This window comes from Chinchilla lanigera, unplaced genomic scaffold, assembly GCF_000276665.1.
Source record: "Chinchilla lanigera isolate Chin_1 unplaced genomic scaffold, ChiLan1.0 scaffold00003, whole genome shotgun sequence".
Lineage (NCBI taxonomy): Eukaryota > Metazoa > Chordata > Mammalia > Rodentia > Chinchillidae > Chinchilla > Chinchilla lanigera.
The window spans coordinates 30,454,428-30,469,470 of NW_004955404.1; the positions used below are offsets into that span (position 1 = coordinate 30,454,428).

At 39.8% G+C, this 15,043-nt stretch overlaps 1 long non-coding RNA gene across 1 annotated transcript in view; it reads left to right on the top strand.

Moving 5' to 3' along the window:
- Nucleotides 1-5,914: 5,914 nt before the first annotated feature.
- Nucleotides 5,915-15,043, top strand: part of LOC102020408 — a 34,567-nt gene continuing 25,438 nt past the window's right edge. The window contains exons 1-3 of the long non-coding RNA XR_001234884.1: nt 5,915-6,041; nt 6,492-6,643; nt 11,166-11,329. This is a non-coding gene — a long non-coding RNA (uncharacterized LOC102020408). The remainder of the gene's footprint in view (nt 6,042-6,491; nt 6,644-11,165; nt 11,330-15,043) is intronic.

A 15,043-nucleotide genomic window follows, 5' to 3' on the forward strand; every position in this document is an offset into this window, starting at 1 on the left:
CCTGTGATCATGGAACTGTGTGACATAAACTGACAAATGAGTAGATTAAAACCATGACTCTTAGCTTATTAAGATAATGTGCTCATCACCTAAATTGAAGAACACTAACTTCAAGGAGAATCCTTGGGAGTACGTAAGGACAGATAGAAAAATAAAATGGAAAACTTAAATCTGTCTTTTCTTTGGATTGAGACAGGAACACAAATTCTGCTCAGTTTAATATATGTGGGCACCACGGGTTGAAGGACATTCATAATTAGATAACTTAATCACCAAATTAATGAAGAAAATGCACTGTGCTTATTTGGACACAGCTCTTCTAATCTGTGCCTGTGAACAGAATGTGTGATAACGAGATGTCAAAATAATTGCTGCACTGTGAGCTGAAGGAGGGAAGTCTACTCAAAGCAGACAGAGGAGCAGTCAAGGGCATGTGAGAGAGCCATTGACAGCCAGGCGGCTGTGGCTCCAGGCAGACCCGCTGACTTGTCATGTGGAAGGAGACCAACTAACCATGTCTTACTTGTGGGCAGAATCACAGGGCCTCAACAATAAGTAGCCAAACATGTTTTATGTCAAATACAGGCCAGAGAGCGGAAAGCAAAGGCAAGTAGGAACAAATACGGATCTATTAATCAGACTACTAAGTTGAAGGGAATTTCTGTTGGGCAGATACAGATCTGTCCATGCAGAGGTCAGCTGTATCTCATCATGGCCTGTTGAGAGACCCCTGCACCCTTGACTAAAAAAGTCCTTCTCCATTTATCTGATTTCTTTTGTAGTTCCCTGAGTAGTTACCTTTCCATCTGAAGAAATGTGTGTTTTAAATTGTGAGCCATTGCCATGAGCTACTGAGGAACAGGTATTTATGTATTTCGGAAGCTGTGGGGAGAAGCACACAGTTCCTGAATGTACGTTTTAGAAATTTTCTTAGTGCACAAACTGAAGAAAGATTTAAATGTAAACAATTGACAATTTGTGTAACTTGGGAAATATATTGTGAATGCGGAAGATCAACAGTTCCCAGAAAAAGTAGGAAGAAGCCCAGAAGTTTTCATCAAGTGAGGTACAAATTGTCGGTGGATTGTGCAATGAGATAGGATAACATCACTTAGCAGTCTACTTCCCTTAAATCTCCATGGCAGGAGTTACATCAGCAAAAGACGCTTTTTTATTGCACTGTTCTCTTTTCTTTCCCTTCTCTTAAATTTCTGTTAAGAGAAGCCTAAGAAGCAGCACACAAAGCATTCAGAATAATGCAAATGTACTGTCACATATTGATAAATACAAATCAGATTTTTTTCTTTTTGCATTGGAGCAGAGTGCATTTTCCTGTACTATAGAAGTCCTTGCTTTTGTGATAGTTTGTGTAACATTTCTCAGGGTAAGCCAACTTAAACCAGCATGGCCATTTCTGAAAAAAAAGAGGCCCATGACAATTCTTTTCAAATTCCCCTTTCAAGAGTCTTCTTGTGTTTAGTCTCATGGAAAGAAATGTTGGTTGCACAAAAATCTTTTAAAGAAGAAAAACAGTGCATAAATAGAAAGTATTATTAAGTCAACCCAATTCTCCACTCCATGAGGCAGAAAAGCTTTCTTGAAAAGTGGTGGAAAATGTTTATATGTTGGGAGGAGATTGGGAGTGGAGGAAGAGAGAAAGCCCATCTCCTCTTTTCCTAAAAGACATTAACTGAGGGATGAAATAATGCTGATAGTAATAGCAAACAATTTACATTATATTTGTCTTGTGCCAGAAACTTTCTATGTCCAACTGTCTGTGTGTGACTCAGTGAATCCTCCTATATGCCACAAGGGAAGTATGGAAAATGGAAGTACAGAGAATTCGTAGTGCTTGTTAGAGATCACATAAAGCAGTTCAGTGTCTATTGTGATTTGATCCAGTTTTGCTTATACACAAAGAAGGAACTCAAGATGTGTGATATATAGTTTGTCAGAAAGACATTCCTTAATAAAAGTATATTTCCATAATGTTATCTGAGACTGTTAGGGTCTGGAGTGTGACCAACAAAATCTTCATTTATGTTGTATGCTCTATTCAAAGGAAAGTATCAGTGTAGTTAATTTTTACATATGAAGCCTTCTAGGCTGGAGAGAAGAGCTGTGAGGCTTGGAAGCCCATAGACAGAAATATGCCCACCTCTCACCATCACCAGAGGCTTGGCCCAGGGGAGAGAGGGCAGAAAGAGGCCTGGGAAATGGGCTTGAGAGCCAAGCAGTTCTAAGTTGAGAACTCTTCCTCACTTCCAAGGCTAGCTTGTTTATCTCTCTAAACTTTTGTTTCCTATTCAACTACAAGGGCAATAATGATAATAACTGAATGCTGGGCTGCCGTGAAACTTCCTCCACCAGATTATTAGTATATAGTGGCAAGGCAAGGTGAAGGGTGTAAGCCTGAGAGCCTGGCTGCCTAGATGCAAGTTCTGGAGCCTCATTCATTAGCTATACCTTTGTACACATTATTAAACTTTTGGGGGGTCTATTATAATACTTGCTGCATGTGTAGTCTAGGGGCTTAGATTGAGTTTGATATGCTCTCTTAATTCCTTATACACTGCTGTAACAGCATACTTGAGACAGATTAACTTATAGTATAGGAAGAACAAAGATTTATTTCTTATAGTTCTGGAGACTGGCAAATCTAAGGTTTAGGGACTTGCATCTGGCAAGGTCCACCTGCTGTACCATCATTTAGTGGAAGACAGAAAGGCAGCAGAACTTGTCTGAGAGACAAAAGAAGGAGGCTGAATTTCTTTCATCTGGAGCACACTTCCACAATATCTACCCACTCCTGCAACAGTGGCATTAATCCACTCTGACCTCATGATCTAATCATCTCTGAAAGATCCCACCTCTTAGCACTTGCACTGAGAGGATTTAGTTTCTGACACATGCATTTGGCGGAACATACTGGGACCATAGCTGTAATATTTTAGCTCTAAAAGGTCTTCCCAAAGTCTCTTGTGTTCAGAGGTGGCTTTTGTAAGTGACTGGACCCTGGTAATGCTATCCTCATTGGTGGATTAGTCTTTTAATGAGTTCATAGGTGACTGTGTTTTTTGGAGGTGGGCCCTGGTCAGAGGAAGCAGGTCGAGTCATGACCCAGAAGGGTGTATTCTTGTCGCTGTTTCCCTGGCTCCTCCCTTTGGCCTCTGCCTCATGGCCACAATTTGAGCAGTTTTTCTTCACCAGGCCTTTCATTTCTGCCTTGGAGCCAAACAACTATGTACTGAAACCCAATTTCTCCTTTAAATTGTAGATCTTCAGTACTTTGTTCTAACAGTGGCAAATCCGACTATTACATAAAACTGCTACCAGAGAAGCAGGGTTGTTATTGTGACTGTAACTGACTATATTGCTCAGAAATCTTTGGAATTGGTTTGTAGGAGGAGTTTAGGAAAGTTTGGAGATTGGTGCTAGAGAAGTTTTGGAATATTATGAGCAGTGCTTGATGGGTGATACTGGCCAGAATTCAGCAGATCAGAAAGCTGGTAGGAATGGGTACAGTAAAGGCCAGGCTCATGATGCTTTAGTTGGGAACAAGGAATCTATTGGAAAGTGGACTAGAATACCAGGGATATTGCACTCTGGCAAAAAGTCTGTCAAATTTTTGTCCATGTCCTGAAACTTTTTTGCAGACTGAGATCAATAATGGTGGACTATTTCAACTAGTGGAGGACATTTCAAGGCAGTCCAACATTTGGGCTGTGGTATGTGTACAGCTGACTGCTTTTAGCTGGTATTTACACTGAGAATTAACAGAAAAAGGCAGAGCCACACAATTTGAACAGTTTGATGTTTTGCCACAAAGGAAACATCTGCAAAGCTGAGGAAAAAGAGAGACTGGTTGCTGAAGAGAATTGCACTTCAGCTTCAGAACAGTAGGAAAAATACCTCGAGGGCATTTTAGAAACCAACAAGGCTCCACCCATTGCAGCTCAAGTGTGCTAAAGTATATACCTTTCATTTGAAAAGAAAATTCCTGGGCTCCTCATTGAGAAGGTCCACCTAGGAATGGCTTTCCTTGAATTCACTGTACCTTAGTTAGCCACCCAGGTACTCAGAGGCCATTTCAGCCATGGTCCATGGGGTCACGGTTACTGCTCAAACTGGTGGCTGACCTTGGTGTGTCAGACATGTGTTGCTGGTTTTACAGGCCAGTAGAATGCAAGAGTTATGGAGTCTAGGAGGCTTTCATCAAGAGTTTGGAAGGACACCTGTGAGGTCAGACAATGTGCTCCTGAGAAGCAGTGTATGAAGCTGTGAGAGTGAAGCTAAAAGTGCAGTGGAGATCTCAGGACACTGGAGATGCCAGGAACATAGAACATTGGTGAGGAAAGCTGCAGGCAGCCAGAAGAAACAGCCCAAGGGAAAGATCATGTGAGTTGAAACCAACAAAGCCATAGGAATGGGGCTACTTAAGCTCTTTGAAACTTATATTTTATCACTGTATCTGCCAGATGTTGGGTATAACTGGGTTTGGGTCTTGCTTTCCTCCAATTTCTTTGTATTCCCCTATTCTTCCCTTATAGGATGGGAATTTTTACTCTGTGGCATTGTATTTTGGAAGTATTTAACTTTCTTTTTTAATTTTACAGAATCTCATAGCTAAGAGTATTCCAGGAACTTCAGAGGAGACTTTAGACTTTATTTTCAGCAATGCTTAGACTATTAAGACTTTGGGGAGTCTTAGAGATGGGCTGAATACTTTTTGAATAATAAGATGGGCATAAGCCTTTTGGGGGTCAGGGGCAGAAGGTTGTAGGTTAGATTGAAAATGTCTCCCGTAAGTTTTGGATTCAGAGGTAGGGCTTAGTCGGTGGATTAGTGCGTTAGATGTCATCTCCCAACAGCCCAGTTACCTATGAACTCACTGACGGGAAGAGGTGGGTCACTGTGAAGTGTGTCCTGGGAGAATATATCTTGTTCTGCGCACTTCACTTCAGTCTCTGCTTCCTGGCCACCATGGGTCTAACAAATTTCTTCTACCAGCCCTTTCTACTTTGCATTTCTGCCTTGGAACCAGTCAACCATGGACTGAACTCATGGGAAACTGTGAACCAGATAAACTCTTCTCCTTGAAATTGTGGATGTTGGGTACTTTGAAAGCTAATACAGTAGCACATACATGAAATGCTTAGAACAGTTCCTGGTCTATATTATAGGATGTATAATTGCTGCGTATTTTCACAGAAAGTACCCAAAACATAGCAACTTCTATAGTAAGTAAAATGTAAATTAACCTCCTTAGACATTTTCTAACATTTCCATGTCGCACACAGATACCTCTCAGCCTGTAACAAGCTCTCCTTATTGGCTTTTCACTTTCTTATACCAGCGTTAGACAGTTTGCCTACTGCGTTTATTTAATTGTCCTTTTACTAAGTATAAAGTTGGTTCAAAAGTGCAGTGCAGTGAGTAATGAGGTAAGGTTTTATTCTTTCATGCTTTGAGAAATTATTCCTGAAGGACTAAAGACTCAGCCTTTTTGTTTGGGTTGACAGCCAAAAGGAGTGGGATGTAAACTGTGTGTGGCCTTGTTTTCCATGTTATCAGGGAGCAGGCTATGGTTACCTGCTTAGTTTCTTAAACTGTGCATGCTATGATGTAAAGCTCTGGAACTGAGGCCATTCCAGAATTTTTTCTGGTGATTCAAAAAACAGGGACTCAAGCCTGGTGGCCCAGTGCACGACTAAAATGCCCATTTTCAAATATTCCTTTTTCTGGAAACCTTTTAAAATGCTTTTAGTGTTATGACTAGCCTCCATTTCAATGTATACTGAGTGTCATTTCACACAAGGACCTTGGGAACAAATATAAAATGATAGCAATCATTTCTTTCCTGGTAGTTATTTTTTACTCATCTATCTGTCCATTGTCTACCTAAAACAGATTTAATGAGCAATTTATTATGTCCTGGGAATCATTCCACTCACTGGATATTTTACAGTGAACAAATCAGACATGAATATCTGCTTCTAAGATGCTTGCATTTTGGTGAAGGATATGAGGTAATAACCCAGGTAAGTGAAGTATGTGGTGTTGGCTAATGGTAAGGTAGCAAGGAGATAAGGTAGCAGGATAGGCTGATAGGGCACAAAGGTGACTTGGTGAAAGGTGGCTTGGAATGTCACTGAGAGAGAAATGATGTGTGAACAAAGATCTGAAGGAGTATGGACACAAGCTATGGTTTAAGACCATCCCAGGGAGAGGAAACAGCAAATTCAAAGTCTTGGAGGCAAAGCAAAACCATGTCTAGTGTGTGCAGGCAGAGCAAGGAGGCCATGGCAATAACTGGAGAGGAGGGAGTGATGGGAAGAATAATATGGAAACAGAGTCACAGAATAGAGGAGAGAAAATTATGGAGGTCTTTTATATCAAGGCAAAATTTTTTGCTTTACTAATAGTGGATTGGGAAGCCACTGTATGGTCTCAGCCTGAAGAATAATACAACTCAAGTTTTATTTTTCCAGGATCACTAGGGCTGTTGGACTGGGAGAAAAGGGATGCAGAAGTGACACTTGTTAAGCTGTATAACAATGATCTAAAGGAGGAGGGACAGTAACATCAACCAGGGTGCTGTCCCAGTGATGAAAAGTGGCAGGATTCTGGAAACATCCCAGAGGTAAGATGAAACAACCACTCTGGAAGTGGTTTGCAATTTTTTTAAAAGAAAAGCATGCAAACAAAGCTAAAGTAAACCTATGCTTACTGCATAATCCTTCAGTCTCTCTCATAGGTTCTTAGAGAACAAAATGTATGTTCACACAAAAACTTAAACTGAATAATCCATAGCAATTTTATTTGTAATATCTCTAAACTGAAAATAACCAAAATTCCCTTCCAATAACCCGTTTAAGTCTCAAGGGTATTATATGAAGTGAAAAAAAAAAAACCTTCAATCTAACAAGTTATGTATTGCTTCCATTTATATGTCACTACTAAAATAACAAAATTGTAGAGATGGAAGTCCTTTGTAGTGTAAGAGGGTTCTCATCTGGAATGTAGAGGTGAGGACAGGAATCCACACATGATTAGGTGACATAGACCTTAACATATTATCATGCCAGTGTCACTTTCCTGTTTTTTTTTTTTTTTTTTTTTTTTTTTTTGTTTTTTTCTCCGGTACCAGGAACCGAACTCACAACCTTGCGCTTGCCAAGCAGGCGCTTTTGCCGCTGAGCTAAATCCCCAGCCCCACTTTCCTGGTTTTGATATGGTGCTAATATTGAATTATGTAAGATGTTTGCATTCTTATGTCTGGTAGACTGAACATCTTCGTTGAAGATAACAGCATGTAATGTAGCAACCATTGTTAATTCTTATCATTTTGTTTTAGGGTCATGTATCATTTTTGTTGTTTTTGTGTTGTTTTGATTTTGTCTTCATTGTTGTTTTGTTAGTTTTTTAATTTTTAAAAATAAAAACAAATTATGTAAGATGTAACCATGGGAAGAAATTAGAAGGATATATGGGACTTCTCAGCATAATTTAGCCACTTGGTGTGAATTTGTAATTCTTTCAAAGTAAAAAGTAAAAAAAACATTAGCTGGTGTGCAGGCAGGGAAGGAGGAGGTGTTTGAGATGCAGGCAGAGTTGTGGCTTATGGTTGGGGTCTTTATGTTCTCCAGCATCCTTGATTGTATGTGTGGCTTCTTTAGAACCCATGTAGCTGCATGAAGCTTAGTGGTCTAATGCTATAAGATGCTGATGAAGGCAAAAATTAAGTGGAGCCAACTGTATTTGCTGACAGTGCTCATGTGGGATATAAAGGAAAAAGGAACTAAAGATGATTCCAAGGGTTTCAGCTTGAATAACTAAAAAATGAATTTGCAATTAACCATCAAAGGTGCTGCATGGGGGTTATAGCAGAGTTGTTTTCGATGTGATAAGTTTAAGAGACGTGTTTGACATCCTTGGTAGTCTTTAGCATGAAAATGGTATTTCAGCCTATACATCTCAGAGAGTTTACAAAAGGAACAAAACAGAGAAAAAAAATTGGAGACATAGCTAGGGGTACGGCAACATTTAGAGATTTGAAGATAGAGAGGAACCAGAGAAGCAAACAAGATGAAGTCCAGATAGGGGCAAAATGAGGGGAGGGAGGTAAGAGAAGATAGATATGATCTGCCTGAAATGCTGCTGAGATGTCAAAAGGATGAGGACAGAGATCACACTGAGGTTTTAGTAGTAGGGAAGACACTGAAGACCTGTGTGGAGTTTTTAAGGTGAAAGTGGCACGGGTGTGAATTTCAGAATTAAACTGAAAACAAAACAAATCAAACAAACAAAAAATAAACCTCTGCTCATGAGAGCTCTTGGAGGAATATCCTTTTATTATAAAGAGGAGAACATTGAAGAAACCTGGAGACATTTGTTCTAAGATAAGAAGGAAAGACCACGTTTTCTTATGAAAAGAATCTGGTATAGAAGACAGATTTGACTTGACAGGAGAGAGAATAACTGCAGAAGTATCAGTGAAGAGCCAAGAAGAGCCGAGATCTAGAGGACAGGTGGAGCACTAGACTCCTCCAGGGTGAAAGTCAAGCTTAAGGCTGCAGGTGTAGATGGCTGGGACCAGATGTGGTGGTGTAGGCATGTAGGATTCAATCCATTTGAAGGATTCTATCTTTCTATTTCTATGTGGATGGACTGTATCTTCCAGTAGCATAGCAGTCAAGGTCTCAGTAGCAAGGGTGAGAGTGGGTAGGTGGGGCTGGAGGCTTGAGGACGAAGGAGGAAGCATGAAGACACAGAAGGAATGTGCTAGGGAAACCTGATATGGTTTCAGGCAGCCCGAAGCTCCCACCTGCATGAGCAGTGGGGAGCATGCATATGTGGTTTTCCCATGCACTTTCCTCCCACTGCAGCAGGTAAGCTGTGTGCAATGAAACCTCTCTTTCCTCACTTCTCTATAGCAATCATTGCAAGAGCTGTATTTGCCTGTTGGGTCAATAGGTAGTTCGTGTGACCCGTGTGACCTCCTGTCTCTTATAACCGCTCAAGTGGGTAGGTTATTTTGAAATTGTGGATATTGAGACAAAGAAGAAGAGGGGGAAGGAATATTTAATGAGGACTGTGGCAATTGGAACCGCAAATATAATGGAAGTTGTTTGTTTCGTCATTGAAAGAGCTTCTACAAGGGTTTCAAGCCATTAACATCAAACAATGACAGTTGTAGCTAAATGGAATAGTTTGGATAATTTTACTTGTATCACATACATCCAAACAAATTTATTGGAAGTACGGTGTTGGGTCCATTTCAGTGTCATGAGCTAGGGCTGCAAAACCAGGTGTGTCTTGGTGTGTGGGAACAGAATTGTATACACTGTGATAAGAGCGAGGTTGCAAGGGTGAGCAGGCGATGAGCATGATCCAGAAAGATGTTTCTCAGTAGAAATCCTGGACTTGAGATTTGCAGGAGGAGAGAGGTATAGCCTGGTAACATGGAGTTGGAGGAGGGAGGCATTTCACGGAGATATCGAGGGCCAGTGTGACGGGGTAGAATGGAAGAAACAGGAGAAGGAGGCTGGAGCTTGGGAAGTGCATCATTGTTAGGGTTTTGTGGCAAGCTCCCAGATAGCTAATGCTGTCTGGAATTATCTGTCAGTTGACTCTCAAAAAAATTTTCAAAGGGTTAGTATGATTTAAAAGATGAAAATTGTGACTACAGAAATGAAACAGTAGGCCAGGGGATGATGATCTTCAGCTCAATTGGTAGAATGGAAGTGGAAACCTGTACCTAGTCCCTCACATATGTGTCTGTTTATAGGAAGGAGACCTGTTACTTGGGAGCAGTTGGAAGCAGGTGGTTCAACCATTCCTGTCGTATAAGGGCAATGTTTTAATCTGCATTGGTGCCATATTTGACAGTTCATAAAGTGCTGTCAGATTGCAATTATGTTAATGCTATGGATCACCTATTATGTGCCAAGTACATGCTAGACTGTTTTACATGTGCTATCTTACTTCACCCTAAAGAGAATCTTTTGAGATTGCTTTTGCTATTATCTCCATTTTACAAGTGACTTTTATAGGCTACTACTCTTAGTGGAGGGCTATAATAATGGTTTAGATCCCCTGGAATCAGTGTTACTTTGGAACCAGTGTCCAGTAGTCTCCAAATGTCTAATCATTATCCTTTTCCCATTGTACAGTCACTTGGGCAAAAGGTCTCAGGTCCCCTTGCAGAAGGATGGGGCAGTAGCCTGAGACACAAAAATTAACTGAGTTGTTTAAACTCACATGGCTACTTTACCAGGAATTTGATTCCCACTAAAATGACCCACTGTAAAATATAAATCAGATTCCCTTTTTGCTACAAGGGAATTTCTGTTCTATTTCAAATTCATGAGCTGATAACTAGAGCTATTTTTAGTTTTTGATTTTACTAGGGATTCTACCTATAATATGAATTACAAATTTTTTTTAATCAAAGAATCAAAACTTCTTTTGTTCTCTACCATGCTATGATCCATTTCTGTAAACTGTTATCCTCTCCTTTGCAAATGTCCTACAAAAGAGGTCAATGGGTGAAGAGGAGAAATGACACATTTCCAAAGATCTCCTTTCCTCTTTCAAGTTCTTTTCTGGCCACTTCTTTTTCCTGTTATGTCATCAGACAGTTCTCAGTCTGATGAGGCAAGTCTGAGTCTTAATGCTGTTGAGTTTAGATTCTTGGTCTTCGTTGATATTGTGGAGCTGAAATTAGGCTGGAGCTTGCTGGGCAGCTTTAGGTTCTGCGTGGTGCTTAGCGTACCCCTGATGCTTGGTAAATGCTAATTACCCACGATGGTAACAAGGTATATAGAATCAACATTTGCATGCTGCTTAGTTTCCCTTTTAAGGGACGGGACAGATCAGTACAAAGCAGAAACAGTGGCCACTTCCCTGTTTAATGCAAAGTTCCTTGGGCACTGTCTGCAGCCACCCATTACAATTTGAATAATCTATTGTACTAAGAATAAAGGAATTAATTTAATTTCCCTGGTGCTACTAGGATCTGCTACTCATTTGGGGATGATACAGTTGCTTTGCAATTGTCTTGCTGGAAAAAGTAACCATTTAGCAACTTTAATCCCTTGTGGTGATGGTGCTGTATTTTGCTTTTAACCCCACTGAATGATATTCTTCTCCCTTGGCATCAGGGCTCTTGATGAAGGCGCTGTGGCTAGAAGTGCTGTAAACTTCAGGGAAGTGAACACCTGCTGGCCCTTCCTCTCGTTTTGTGTTGGGTATTGTCTGCCTCCTGACTTACCTGAGGGTTTCACGGATCCATGCACATGGCTCTGGACCTGGAATAGATCTTCAGGTATCTGAATTTGTTCACTGTTATAGTTTCTTTTATCAAATGCAGTGGGGAAAGGATTTTTTTTTTTTCTGAAATTAAGTGTAAGTTTAGAGATTAAATGGGAATAGTTAAATATAAATTTTAAAATATTTAAATAGAGAATATAAATGTTAAAGTAAAATGCTCAACTTTTAAGTAAAATGATAACAATGTAGTGTTCTCTGAGTGATCTCTGTATTTCAAAGTGTCTTGTTTGACTGTTTTAAAGGACACAATCTAGAAGTGCAAGACTACATGGGATTTGTGATTGTATGGCTCATTCATTTCAACTCCTGCTGAGGGCAGTGGTGAGGTGGGGGCTTCCTGCTATCCATGCAGGGGTATAAGGAATTAGCACCCCATTTTTCATGTTCATGTGGAGTGTTGCACTCTAGAGAGGAAAAACCTATCCCTGGGATCAGGGGTGACTAAGCAGCTCCTTTAACACTGGGATTCTCCATTGGTGGTTGATGTTTGGAGCCATGGAATGTGACTTTCTACTTGGGGAGGATGGATCAGCTCCTAAGCATGGTGCTTTAGAGAAGGGGAGTAGCACTTAGAATATCTTGGTGATGGGGAATGTCAGACTTTTTTGGGAACTGTGATAGGTAATTTTATGTTTCAACTCAACTAGACCAGGGTTCCCAGTTGTTTGGTCAAACATGTGTGCTTAACATTTGTGTTACTTCACTTCACAGTAAAAAATACCTGAGGTACATGAACTTAAATGAAAGGAAAGTTTATTTGGGTTCAGAGTTTTGAAAGTTCAGTCCATGGTCAGCTGGACCACTGCTTCTGGAACTTGTGGTAAAGCAGTACATCATGGTGGGAGAACATGGAGGAACAAAACACTTACTTCATGGCCAGATATAAAGCTCTGAACAGATAGGTCTGGATTCCCACTGCCCTCTTTGAGGGTATACCTTCAATGATCTAAGTACTCTGGACTGATTTTTGACTTGTCAATCTAGAAACATGTATAAAAGAGACTCCTCAAAAAATATATTTTTTTAGGGAATAGCAGAGTATTGCAATGGGAATACTGCAGGCATATTCAATGAGGTTGAGGTGAGATGAAGTTTTAAAGACAAATGTGAGGAAGATTATATTAGAAATTTTGGCCACAAGCATTAATAACCAGAGTGTGTCAGTCTGAGGTTGAACAAAAAGTTGCTGAGCATATGTCCTTGTAGAAGTACTTTTGGGGTAAGTTGCAATCTTGTAGTTCTGGCAGAGCTGTTGTGATAGTTACTATCAGGCAATCATACATAAGAAGCTGTCCTTCATGACTTCCCACCTTCATTTATTTATTTTATTAGGGCTGACACAAGTGACACCATTTTGATTCTGACAACATTCACATTTCTTTCACAGACTCAAGACTGCAACATCAACTCCTTCAGGAATTTCCAGATTTTGCAAGTCTGCTCTGTAAAATTTGGTTTTGTCATCCCCCATGTATCCTAAACATTTCTCTGTCTCTCTCTCCTCTCTCTGTCTCTCTGTCTCTGTCTCTGTCTCTTTCCCTCTCTCTTCTCCCCCTTTCCCTCCCCTTATTGCATCTACCTCCATGAAGAGCTCTGATGAACACTGAAATACTGAACCCTTCTGAACCCTGTGTTGAGATCTCAGCATGTACTTGTGGGGTACTGGAGGGAACCTCAAATGGAGTTCTGGGCAGTTAGTCTTTATAGTAGCTCATGAATCTGACTTCCAAGAGTCATATATGGCATGTGAGTTGTTTATACTTACATTGGGACACTAGGTAGTTTTCAGCTCCTTTGGTGAAACCATGTAGGCTGGGATTTATTTCACATATTCTGAATATATGGCAGTGTTTGGCATCTTTACTTCCTGTCCGTTCAGAATTAGTCTCAGCCCCAAAGGTGAATGAGAATCTGTCTGGTAGGTAGCAAGGAAGATGTGGCAGGAAAAATAGCATATGTCAGGATCTAAAGGTATAGTGTACTTCTGAAGTGAGAGGAATGGATGGGGTGTGGTTAGAAACTGAATTATAGCTTCAATTCAATTATAGTTCAATTATAAATTATCAGTTAAAGGAGAAAAGAGTGCTTCTAAGGAGAGAAACCAACACTGTGAGAGTCAAGAAACAAGCCAGGAAGGAGGCAGGGGAGGGCTTTAGTGATATTAGGTACCTTGGTTTACAGCACTTTTTACCTACTGCATGGTTCAGAGGTATTCCTGGTAGGCCTGCATGACCAGGGAAGCTGATTTAAGCTTATATAAATGAGACTGAATTTTTTTCTTGACAGAGACTATCTTCCTCTTCATCTTGTAGAGGTTTTCATTTGGTCAACTTATTTGCTTAGGTTTTTGGCAGAAATTTCACCTGGCTACAGACTTTATAAATGTGAATCTAACCATTTCACTTTGAGGTGCTGGGGCATGTGTGCCTTACATGCTTTTAACTTTGCATATGAGTCAGGGCTGGGAAGAAACTGCCCAGAGACATGACAGGTTCTTGGTGTAGTCCCACAAATATTTATGTCTTGGCTTCAATGCAATTGAATATAATTACTGCCTGACTCCAAATAGACATTGCTATATTATGTTACAGATTAGTTAGAATGGTTCTTGTTAGTCTTTGGACATGTTTATGTTACATAAATGAGATGTACTCCAGGTCATTCTTATTATTCTTATACTTGGATTTTACACAAACAGAGTTATGTGGATTATATCAAAACAGTCATTGGAAGCACATAAGGGAAGAGATGCATTGGGGAAGGTTTTTGTGGCCAGAGGAGATACTACAATAGATGATTCTGTCTCTTCAAGTCTGTTGGAAAAGACGATGTTAGGGAGCAGCAAAGATGGATTAGTGTGGCAACTACAAACATAATCAACCAGCCAAATGTGTTCACTGGAAGAAAGATAGCCTCTTTAATAAATGGTGCTGGAAACACTGGCTCTCTACATGCCAAAAACTGGAACTAGACAATGTCTATCACCTTGGGTGGTCTAAATATTAAAGATTTAAATATTGAAACAGAAACATTAAATCTACTAGAAGACAAAGTAGGTAGAGATCTTGAAGATATAAGTGTAGGTGGAAATTTCAAAAACAAAACCCAGACTGCACAGGAAATACTTAAAAGAATCAACAACTGGGATCTCATCTTCTTTTTAAAATTTTTTTTATTTTAAAAATAAAAGAAGGAAAACATTAACAAACAGACAACCATTAAAAGAACAATACAAACAATACAGAGTTACAAACAAAGTGGTAGGAAATTAACAATGCTTGTTGCATTACATACTGATATCTTTAAAGTGGTTTCTCAGGAAAATAAATAGAGACATGCAATATTGATCGATCAAGGAATCATTAACTGTTTCTTTCAGCAAAGAAATAGAAGACAGTAGTTCAACTATGTTAACTATCCTGTATATACATACCAAATTTTTCCTTCTTTCCCAACTCTTTCCCCACATCCCAGTTGCCCTTTACCCTTGAGAATTTTCCTTTTGTTTCACAATGTCTATCATACCTCCTAGCTTTTATTCACTCTTTCAGGTTTTACACTAGTGAGACAATGCAGTGTTTGCACATGCAGGTCTGATGTATTTCACTTATGGGTATGGTCTCTAGTTGTGACCATTTACCTATAAAAGCCTTGAGTTTATCTTTCTTTATAACTGACTAATATTCCATTATATAAAGTACCACATTTT